The sequence below is a fragment of the Zea mays genome, chromosome 3 (assembly GCF_902167145.1).
Source record: "Zea mays cultivar B73 chromosome 3, Zm-B73-REFERENCE-NAM-5.0, whole genome shotgun sequence".
NCBI classification, from domain to species: domain Eukaryota; kingdom Viridiplantae; phylum Streptophyta; class Magnoliopsida; order Poales; family Poaceae; genus Zea; species Zea mays.
Genome location: NC_050098.1, coordinates 235169504 through 235181873, shown reverse-complemented (window position 1 = coordinate 235181873; position 12370 = coordinate 235169504). Strand labels below are relative to the sequence as shown.

Here is a 12370-nt window from a genome sequence, read left to right as displayed (position 1 = left end):
ACATCACATTCGAGGATTAGTCAAGAGCTAAGGTTGTCTCTCGTGGCTCCATTCGAGTGAACGAGAGTTTTGTCCTCAAGGATGCTGCTTTGGTTTCGAATTTGCATTTCAATCTACTTTCTATTTCGCAACTCCTTGAGGACGACTATGAAGTGCGTTTTAAAAAGGGCCTTTCTCGAGTTTTGGACACTCATGATGATCTTGTTTGTCGGATTTCCCCTTACTTTTGGTTGAGTTTTTCAAACTGATTTTACACACTCTTCTAGCCCTTCTCGATGTCTCTTGATAGGATCTTCTTCTTTGATTTGGAAATGACATAAGAGGCTAGGTCACTTGAGCTTTGATCTTTTGTGTAGAGTGAGCTCACTTGGCCTCATCCAAGGATTGCCCAAGTTAAAATTTGAGAATGATCTTGTCTGTCACCCTTGTCATCACGACAAGATGGTTGCTGCTTCCCATTCTCCGGTCACCAAGGTGATGACCTCGCAACCCGGCGAATTGCTTCATATGGACACTGTTGGTCCATCTCGGGTTTGCTCTTTCGAGGGGGATGGTATGTGCTTGTGGTCGTTGGCAACTTTTCTCGCTATTCTTGGGTGTTCTTCATGAAGGCAAAGGATGAGGCTTTTGCTCATGCTCGAGATTTGATTCTTCGGTTGCAAAATGAGTTTCCCAAGAATGCCATGAGCGCTATACCCTGGGACAATGGCATAGAATTAAAAAAAATACTCATTTTGAGACCTTTTGTACTTCTTTGGGACTTGAGTATTAGTTTTCTTCTCCGTATGTGCCTCAACAGAATGGCATTATTGAGCGCAAGAATTGGACCCGTGTTGAGATGGCCAGGACGATGCTCGATGAGCATAGGACTCCTAGGCGTTTTTGGGACGCATCGATCAACACTGCCTGTCATGTGTCGAACCACATCTTTCTTCGAGCTTTCTTGAACAAAACTTCATATGAGTTGCGGTTTGGACGACCACCCGAGGTTTGCCATTTTAGGGTGTTTGGCTGCAGGTGGTTTGTATTGAAACACAGAAATTTGGACATATTTGAGTCACGATCTTCTGATGGTGTTTTTCTTGGTTACGCATTACACTCTCGTCCTTATCGTGTTTTCCACCTTGAGAGTAACCGCATCATGGAGACCTGTGAGGAACTTTCGATGAGACTTCGCCTTGTCCATCCCCTTTATTTGAGCCTGCAGGTTTAGATCAGATGGGACATACCATCTTTGTAGAGGAGGATCATGACGATGCCGACTGGGGTGATCCCGAGTCGACTCCACCAGCTGCCCTAGTTGAGCCTGCTTCCACTACTTCGGCTGACGGACCCGACCCCACTTCTTCCATCACTTGGGTACCGCTTGAGACAGTGTCTTTTGCGCCTAGAGGTGGTCAAGCTACTATTGAGGGGAGGCCACGTCTTCGAGGATGGCACCACGACATATCTAGCGGATCACCCTCCTCAACAAATGGTTGGTGAGATTGATGAGCGAGTCACTCGCTCCAGGTATCATCAGATGTCCCACTTTGCTCACTCAACTTTTGTTGCTTCTTTTGAGCCTTGAGATGTTGGACACGCTTTGTCTGATCCTAACTAGGTCAATGCTATGCATGATGAGCTTGATTTTTATAGAGAAATCAGGTTTGGGTTTGGGTTTTAGTGCCACCTCCTTCAAACTACCATCTCATAGGTACAAAATGGCTTTTTAAAAACAAAAGTGAGGATGGGTTGGTACTGAGAAACAAGGCAACGTTGGTTGCCCAAGGGTTTTGCCAAAAAGAGGGTATTGATTATGAGGAGACCTTTGCCCCTTTTGCCCATTTACAGGCCATTAGGATCCTTTTAGCCTTTGCAGTTTCAAAGGGTTTTAAGCCTTTTCAAATAGATCTCAAAAGTGCCTTTTTGAATGGGTATATAGAGGAAGAGGTCTATGTGAGGCAACCCCCTAGTTTTGGGACTTCCAAGTTTCCAAACCATGTTTTAAACTCCAAAAATCTTTGTATGGTTTGAAACAAGCCCCTAGAGCCTCGTTGAGTGTCCGAAATTTTTTTTGCTTTCAAAGGGTTTTAAAATGGGTTCTCTGGACAAAACTCTCTTTCTCCTCAAGCATGATAATGATACCTTTTTACTCCAGATATACATGGATGATATTACCTTTTGTGGCTCTTCTCATGCTCTTGTTTCCAAATTTTCATATACTATGAGTAGTGAGTTTGAGATGAGCATGATGGGCGAGCTGAACTTTTTTTCTTAGGCTGTAAATCAAGCTGACCCAAGATGGGGCATTTGTACATCAATGCAAGTATACAAAGGATGTCCTAAAGAAGTTCGACGAGGGCGAGGCCAAGCCTCTTACGACGCCCATGTCCACCATGACGGCGCTTGAGCTGATGAGGGTGGCGAACCCGTGGACCAGAAGGAGTATTGGAGCATGATCGGCTTCGTCCTGTACTTGACTACGACGAGGCCAGACATACACTTTGCAGTGTGTATATGCGCTCATTTCTAGGCTTCCCCACGCACTTCTCACAGACACATTGTGAAACAGATTATGCGGTACCTGCGCTTCACTCCTGAGTTTGGTTTGTGGTACTCTTCTTCCGTTATGTCTTTGTGCGGTTATTCAGATGCTGATTTTGCGGGATGCCGCTTGGAGCATAAGTCGACTTCTGGGACTTGTCAGTTTTTGAGGACTTTGTTGGTTTTCTGGTCTTCCCGCAAACAGTCTAACGTTGAACAACCGACCACTGAGGCTGACTATGTCGCTGCCGCTAGCTATTTTTCGCAGCTGCTTTGGATGATGGCTACTTTACGGGATTTTGGCATATAATTTCATTATGTGCCTCTGCTTTGTGATAGCACGAGTGCCATAAGTGTTGCCAAGAATCCAATGTTGCATTCGAAGACTAAGCACATTGATGTTCACTTTCACTTTCTTTGTGATCAGTATGAGAAAGGCAACATCGATTTGTGCCACGTTGTTACCCACATGTAGCTTACTGTCATTTTGACCAAACCCCTTAATCAGTCTACTTTTTACACATTTGCAAGGGGAATTGGGTGTTTGCTTCCCTTTTTGATCGAGGGCTCCTTTTTGTTTTTCTCCTTTTCTTCTGCTTTTCATGTTGATTTTAATTGTTCATTCTTGACTCTTGTATTATATCTACATCTCATTTAGAATTTTGAGCTTCACTTGTATAACTGATAGATTGTAACTATGCTCCTAGTAGTATGTTTTGTGTGTACATGATGATGCTATGGCATGTTTAAGCTCTTTTTGCTCATATTGATACAATATTGTTAAAGCTAACCTTGTTTTCATAATTGTGAACTTGACTATTACTTGTTGAATCCAAATATGTTCACCATTGAGATTGACACCTAGAATGTGTAGGATGTGTTGAAATCCTTTGTGCTATCACTAGAATGCTAAGTGGCTATGTCTCATGCTTTGAGTCATTCACTGTCTTGATTCGTAAATTTTGTGCTCAAAATCAAAATCAAGATAAGTTAAAAATTCATAAAGATCAAGATGGGTTTGCATTTGTCACAACGTCTCTGTATCAATTCTGCTTTCATTTGCACTTTTTATGAACTTGAGCAGGGTAGTGGTTGATCGAAATCGGTGTCTTTACCTTTTGATTGCTTTGCTTCATAGGCTACATCCAGTTGAAAAATTAGACAATGAAAATGCTTACAACCTCTCACATGCTTTTCAACACTCACATGCTTTTTCATTGAAATTTGTAATCCGCTGCAAAATTCAATAAATCTTGAGAATTTTAACTGTATCAATTTTAGATTTGGTTGTAGCATGATGAGTGATCGTTGTTTGGGGTAGTTCAACTGGTTTACCTTGACTGGCACTTAGTTAATTTCCTGCTTACTATATGCCTAGTGTTGTTTTAGTGGTAAAGTTCTCTTTTGAATTGCTTAAAATTGAATCAAAATGCTTACACTTCACATACCTTGTGCATATGATCAGTTTGAGCATTTGCTAGCACGTGCATTATATGTTGCACACATAGCACAACACCACTTAGAGCATTTTTACACCCTAACTGGTATACTTCTGAAGTTCGGGCATTTTCTCTATTTTCTACTCTCTTTTGCTTTTCTGCATTGTTTCAGGGGGAGGTCTCTTATCAAGGGGGAGTTTTCTGTTTCTACCCTTGCTTGTGCTTGATGAGTTCATTTGTCAACAAGGGGAGAAATTTTGTGCCATTTAGGCATCTGCTCCTATCGAAGGGGGAGAGAATTTGAGATTTTCAGCTTGGACTCCTTACAAGGGGGAGATTTTTGCTTTGGGAGAGGCTTTGAGAATGCTGAGTTCCCTTTGAGGGAGAGTGGTTTGACAGGGGAGAGATTTGATATGTTTCGAGCTTTTGCTAGTTGTGTTTGAGCCATTTGCCTCTTTCTAGAGGAACTAGCTTTTGTGCTCTGATTTAGTTTTGTCTACTGGCTAGTGGTGTTGAGCCCTGCTTTTGCCTCTTCTTGAGGTCTAGCCTTTTCGATCTGCTTGGTCGCATTGAGTCGTTGCCCATTTCTTTTGGAACCAAGATTTGCTCGCTTTGGATGACTTGTTTGGCTTTTATCTAGCCTTTGGTCATTTGAGTGAGCTTCTCTTCTTCTTCCTTCTTTTTGCTATATATGTTCATGTGGTGGTGTTGACAATGCACTCATCAAGGGGGGGTTGTGAACACAAGGTAGCGTCTCGGGTCGATGATGAGTGATGATGAGTGATAGCCAACATGTAGTGTCTCGGGTCGAGTTGTGGATTGACCAAGACATGAGTTATGTGTTTGTTTAACCATGTCGATCAGCATGTGGTGTGCAGGTGTGGAGCACAGGGACAGTGGTTGACGGTGAAGGTGAAGGTCATGCGGGTTCGTGCCAATGGACCAGAAGCGGCGAAGTACAAGCACTAAGACTTGACCGAGGGACCAGAGTTGCCAGGTGACTAGCCATGGTGGTTGACACCTGGGACATGCACTCGTACGAGCATGTGGAGGAGCGGGCCATGTTGCTGGCGCGGTTGAGGACTGGCGGGACACGTGTCTAGGTCGTGGCGGATGCGCACGCGGTGCGCAACTCACGGCGGTTTGGTGGATGATCCTCGAAAAACCGCCCTGAGTTGCGAACGACCAGTTTTGGACTTAGTTTGGCCTCAAAACTCGATGGTGGTGGTTCTAGAGGGAATCTGTGGCAACACATGGCCTCACAACAGAGGGTGCATTGAGGCGAAGCAACTTCATGTGGAGCATGTGGCCGTTGGATCAAAACTCTAGGAGTCAAAAGGAGCAAGAAGTGGAATAACCACAAAGTGGTGAAAAGGATGTTGTGGGCCTTCTCGATAAGGAACCCTACATTATGTAGAGTGTAATATATGAAGCCCCAACTACTACTGGAAGGTCACTTCAGAGGAAGTTCTTGGCAAGATCATCAATCACGATATCATGGAGGAGGAGGCCAAGTATGTGAAGAACCTCTCCAAAGGGATCACCACCACCACCACCACCATGCCATAAGAAATTGCCTTGAAAGGAAGCAAGAAGCAAAAGGTAAATGAGGAGCCACCAATTAAGGATGAAGAGGAGTCAAGCCTTGATGAGGAGATAACACTCTTCATCTAAAGTTTCAATAAGATTAAGGACCAGAAGGACAAGGGATATAATACCTACAAGCCATGACCTAAGAAGATTTGCTTCAAATGTGGTAAGGGTGGTCATTTTATTGCTATTATACATACAACGAGAATAACGACAGGGATAAGAAGGAGAAGAAAGAAAAGAACTTCACCAAGTACAAGAAGTTCTCCGACAAGAAGGGAGGCGTGACACACATCAAGAAGGAGTGGGACTCCAATGATGAAAGCGCCATTTATTGGCCTTTAATAAATCTTTGCTCTACCCCAAGCTTGACCACACATGCCTCATGACAAAACAACACAAAAGGAAGGTAAAATCGACTGTAAGCTCTTCTCCCAAATATACTTCCTCAAGTAATGAAAGTGATTATGATTATGCTAGTTCTAGTGATGATGAGGAAGAAATGGCTAAAATGTAAATGGTCTAGATAAGAATGCAATTGCTAAATTTAAGAAGCTCATGTTATACAATAATGAGAAAAATGTTCTCCTTGAAAAACAAGAAGATTTGCTTGTTGCTGAAAAGCAAAAGAATATAAAACTTGAAAAGAGTTTAACTTTTGAGAAAGGAAGATATAAAATTTTGACTAAGGGGCTAAATGTTTGCAATGATGATATTACTAGTCTCAAATCTGAGAAAATTGATTTAACGAATGAGATCAAGTGCTTGAATGACTCTCATGCATCCATATCCTCTGTTGAACATGTACGCATATGTACTAGATGCAAGGATGTTGACATTGATGCTTGTGTTGATAGCATTGGTATGATTAAGAGATTGAAATACCAAGTCATAAAATTGGAGGAGCAATCACAAAAAGGTAAGAAATAGCTTGAGAATGAAAAGCTCAAGTATGCTAGAGATACATACTTAAATGGGAGACGCTCTAGAATTAAGGATGGTGTTGGATTTCGGAGTGATGGAAAGAAAAACACTATAGTCAAGGTCAATGGGCAAAAGTTTCCCAAATTTGTAAGGGGAAATGGAAAGAAGCCTGTTTCTAGAATTTCCACTCTTATTCATGCTCATGCTAGTACTTCACATGCTAGAGTTTCTTATGCTAGTTGTAATGTTCCACATGCTCATTCTTTACATGCTAACACTAGATCTTGCCATAATATTGCATCAAATGTGCTTTACATGTCTTACCATACTTTTGATGAGTCATGTGTGCTTACAAGAAAATATGATAATGTAGTGGCAAAATTTGTTGGGCTCTAGCACAATAACACCAAGACTTGTGTTTGGGTGGAAAAGTGCCTTGTGACTAATGTGAGAGGACCCAAACCTATTTGGGTAACTAAAAACAAGGCATAAACTTGTTTTGTAGGTGTACGCCTCTGGAGGATCAAGTTGAGTCCTAGACAGTGGATGCTCCAACCATATGTCCGGAGAGAAGAAAATGTTCACTTCATATGTAAAGAATGATGATCCAAATGATGCCATTACATTTGGTGATGGAAGCCAAGGAAATGTAAAAGGTTTCTGTAAGATCGTGATCACCACTGAGCATTCAATTTCAAATGTGTTTCTAGTTGACTCATTAGATTATAATCTACCTTCAGTATCTCAATTATGTGAAATGGTCTATAATTGTCTATTCAGTGATAAGGGTGTTACAGTTTTTAGAAGAACTGATGATTCAATTGCATTTAAGGGTGTATTAAATGTCAAACTTTATCTAGTAGATTTTAAAAAGATAAAACTAAACTTGATCCATGTTTAATTGCTAAAACCAACATGGGATGTTTGTGGAATCGCCAACTAGCTCATCTTGGGATGAAGAATCTTCATAAACTTTTAAAAGGTGAACATGTACTTGGACTAACCAATGTTTCCTTTGAAAAATATAGACCTTGTAGTGCTTGTCAAGCAAGGAAATATGTTGGAGCAAGACATCCCGCAAAGAACATCGTGACAACATCAAGTCCATTGGAGTTGTTGCATATGGACCTATTTGGTCTAGTGGCCTACATTAGCATTGGCGGGAGTAAGTATGGTTTAGTTGTTGTTGATGACTATACGTGTATCATTTGGGTAAAAATCTGAGACCCAAAGAACATTAAAGAAATTCTTGAAAAGGGCTTAAAATGAGTTCAGTTTGAGAATAAAAAAGATAAGGAGTGACAACGAGATGGAATTCAAGAACACACAAGTTGAGGAGTATCTTGAAGAAGGTAACAATCATGAGTTCTCGGCTCTCTATTCACCACAACAAAACAGAGCGATGGAAAGGAAAAACTAAACTCTAACTGACATGACAAGGACCATGCTTGATGAATACAAGACTTCCACATGTCATACCATCAATCGATTGTGTCTTCACTGGCTTCTCAAAAAGACTCCATACGAGCTCCTAACTAGTAACAAACCCAATATTTCATATTTTAAAGTCTTTGGGTGCAAATGCTTTATTTTGGTAAAAGAGATAAATTTTCCAAATTTGCTCCTAAAGATATAGAAGGGTTTTTTACTTGGTTATGTTTCAATCATAAAAGCATGTCGAGTCCTCAACAAATCCACTGGTTGTGTTGAAGTATCATGTGATATTGTGTTTGACGAGACTAATGGATCTCAAGTAGAGCAAGTTGATCTTGGTGAACTAGATGATGAAGGGGATCCATGCACCACATTGAAGAACATGTCCATTGGAGATGCATGTCTACATGAGTCAACTCAAGAACAAGATTGACCGTCCTCTATAAGAGCATCGCCCCAACTCAAGACAACACAAACCAAAGGGGGATGAAGAAAATCAAGAAAAGGAGGATCTGAAGGATAATGAAGTTACAAGACCTCAAGTGCCACAACTAAGAGTCCACCAAAGCATTCAGAGAGATCACCCCGTAAACATGAAACTTGGTGACATCCAAAAGACGCTAACGACTCACTCTAGAATTGCTAATTTCTATGAAAATTACTCTTTTGTGTCTTCTCTTGAGCCTTTCAAGTTTGAAGATGCATTAAAGGATCTAGATTTGGTGGTGGCCATGCAAGAAGAGCTCAACAATTTCAAGAGGAATGAAGTTTAGAATTTGGTCAAGCATCCAACTCAGAATGTTGCAGGAACCATTTGGGTCTTCTACAATAAAAAAGATGAACATGGTGTGGTGACAAGGAACAAGACATAACTTTTGACCAAAGGTTATTCACAAGTCAAAAGTATGGATTTTGATGAAACCTTTGCACCTATAGCTAGGCTTGAGTCAATTCACATAATATTAACATATGCCACTACCATGATTTCAAGCTTTACCAAATAGATGTCAAAAGCACATTCCTTAATGGGCTAATCAAGGAAGAGATCTATTTTAAGCAACCTCCCGACTTCGAAGATAATAAGTATCCAGACCATGATAACAAGATCGACTTAAGCAAGCACTTAGAGCATGGTGTGATTGCCTTAGAGATTTATGTTGATCTTACAAAGAGAATGGATAATGACTTATTCATATGCCAGATTTATGTTGATGATATTATTTTTGGCTCTACTAACTACTCCTCTTGTGAGGAGTTTAGCAAGATCATGGTCAAGAAGTTTGAAATGTCCATGATGGGGGAGTTGGTGTTTTTCTTACGATTTCAGATAAAGCAACTCAAGGAAGGCACCTTCATCAGCCAAACAAAATACATTCGGGACATACTCAATAAAATTGTCATGAAGGATGCAAAACTCATCAAGACATCCATGGGCACAAATGGACATCTTGACCTCAACACGGGAGGTACATCTGTTGATCAAACGGTTTACCAATCTATGATAGGTTCATTGCTTTACTTATGTGTATCTAGACCGGATATTATGCGTAATGTATGCATTTGTGCAAGAGTTCAAGCCGACCCTAAGAAATGTCATCTTAGAACTGCATAATCATGAGATATTAAGTTCATACACCTAACTAGGGCATTGGTATCCTAAAGGTTAAAATTTTGATCTCATTGAATAATTTGAAGCGGATTATGCTGGATGTAAGGTAGATAGGAAGAGCACATTAGGGACTTGCTAATTTTTTGAAAGATCCATGGTTCCATTGTCCTCAAAGAAGCAAATTTTATGGCTCTATCCACTACTGAGGCCAAGTATATGCTGTAGGACATTGTTGTGCATAATTACTTTGGATAGACAACCCATAAAGGACTTTGGCTACAATCTGAGCAAAGTCCCTCTCCTATGGGACAATGAGAGCGCAATTAGAATGGCCGATAACCCTATAGATCACGGCCACAAAAACACATAAACACCTGGTATCACTTTTTGAGAGATCATTCATAGAAGGGAGATATTGTCATAGACCATGTGAGCTCAAACAAACATTTACTCGATATCTTCATAAAACCACTAGATGATAGACAATTCTATGAGCTTAGAAATGAGCTAAATATTATTGGTTCTCGAACGTGGATTAAAATGTTTCATATTATGTCTATTAATACGCCTTTGATCATGAATATGGATTTCAATTGGTACAATTTCACATTGTTATATTTTACTTCTGCCAAGTTTCAAATTTTTTATTAAATCTCAGGACATCAAAAGTCTAAGTGCACATATTTTACAAGTATTCACCACTTGTATACACATATTTAGGGGAGGATATTCTACGGTTTAAAACTTTGAGACTAACATCATTTTCAAGTCTATCATGTGTGTAGTCTCAGATTGAAAGAGAAATAGAATCCTTTGAGAAAGATAAGCCCTTCCACATTCATATAAAAGGACCACATATTGTGTTTCCTTTTTGGTGTTTGATACCAAAGGGGGAGAAATAATCTGGCCAAAGCAAAAGTATCACAAACCGCTAAAACCCCTCTTCAAGAGTAAGGGAAGTTCACTTTGGGAAATCTCATTTCAAGACAGAAAAGTTGGCGTAATGCAATTTTTGAGAAAACTTATTCAATTGACATTGCTTTTACAAAGGGGGAGAAATATCCTTTTTGAGATTATAGGCAACAGACTCTTCTAACAATGGGGGAGGTATTTTATTTCAAAATGAGAACAATGGTTCTGAGAAAAGTTTTCCAAATCGGGAGAAAACTTTCTTTGTAAAACAAAAGAAAAATTCAAAGTGGTTGCAATATAGTCCAAAATGTTTAAAATGATGGAACTTTCAATTAGCATATTCTGGATCATGCTTATGAGTATGCTAACTTAGCAAATAAGTTATAAAGTTGTAGGTTTTCATATTCTTTGGTTGTGTTGGCATGAATCACCAAAAAAGGAAGATTGAAAGAGAAATGGGTTTGAGCCATATTTATATTGGTTTTGGTGTTTGATAACCATCAAAACCTGATGGACTAACTAGTTTGATAAGTTTTTGAATGCAAAAATTTAATATTAGATTTAGAAGTTCAAATGTAGAGAAACAACTCAAACTTAGAGAAAAAGGACATGTCAAGTAGGAAATGAACTTTGGGTCATTTCAACATTTGGATAAGTTCTAAAATGCTCTAGAAACATTTTGAATCCTACTGGAACACTTGGAGAGACCATATTTAGGATTTGGAGTTCCAGGGACCATTTGAATTAAAGTTTGAGAGAAACGGAGCAGAAGGCTTAGGGGATCAGAAAAGGTCAAGACCTATACTTAGAGTAGTTGTATTGACTTTAGAAGCATTTGTCTAAGTCATAGAAGTGCCCAAGACACTAGCCAATTAAAGCCAAGAAAGATGTTTCCAAAATGGATCAAGTCTGGCTACTCTAAGTGCACCAGACCGATCCAGTGTGCACCAGACTGGTCTAGTGTGCACCAAACTCGACACTCAGAGAACATGTTTTTGGCTCAAGAAGCCTGGCACACCAAACCAGGTCTGATGTGCCACTGGACCACCCACCAGACTTGGCACACAAATAAGATATAAATGGACTTTGATAGCTTGGGACATCGAACCAGGTTCGTTTTGCCATCGAACCACCTACCAGTCTCAGCACATAGAGAATATGTAAATGGACTTTGACAACAAGGGTGCACCAGACTAGTCTATAGTGAGATGTCTGGTGCACCAAGTATTAGAACAAATTTTGTAGTTGACTTCCAACAATTAGGAGGGCACTTGGGAACTATAAATATGACCCCAATCGGTTAGTATGATATCAAAGAGCTGAGATACAGGTGATATAAGCTAAGCTCCCATTGAGATTGTAATGCGAGCAAGAGCCTCCAAGTTGTGGAGAACCTTATAGAGACCCAGCCTCACAATTAAGCAAAGTGAAAGGGAACTCAAGTTTGATCTTGGTGATCACTTTAGTGAGGAAAGAGTCAACAGAGATTCGGGTCATCGAGACTCCTCAACAGAGACGTAGGTTTCGTTGGAAACCAAACTTCGGTAAACAAATTGCTATATCTTTGTGCTTTTGCCTTTTTGATTTATTTGCCACCTTTTCTCCCCCAGTTTATACTTGCCATAAATTTGATATCATATTGTTTCTAAGTTCTATTCTGCACTTCCATCTATTAGCAACATATTGCAAGTATTGTGCTTATACTTATTCCAGACTAAACTCTCTTGTTGTAATCACTTAGAATTAAATATTTTAGATCAAGTTTTGTGTTTTGAGTTAAAATTTTAGGTTTCGCCTATCCACCCCCTCTAGGCGAATTTTAGTCATCCCATCATTTCTTCTTAGTCATATGGCACAACAATAACAATGAGCTTAAGCTTAGCTTTTAATCGTTCACTAAATGTGTATGTTTGTCTATGAACAAACAATTTAGATA

General features: G+C 39.9%; 1 protein-coding gene across 1 annotated transcript in view; it reads right to left on the bottom strand.

Moving 5' to 3' along the window:
- Positions 1-12370, bottom strand: part of LOC103651651 (uncharacterized) — a 31106-nt gene that overhangs the window by 15892 nt on the left and 2844 nt on the right. The gene's annotated exons all lie outside the window — the stretch shown is intronic.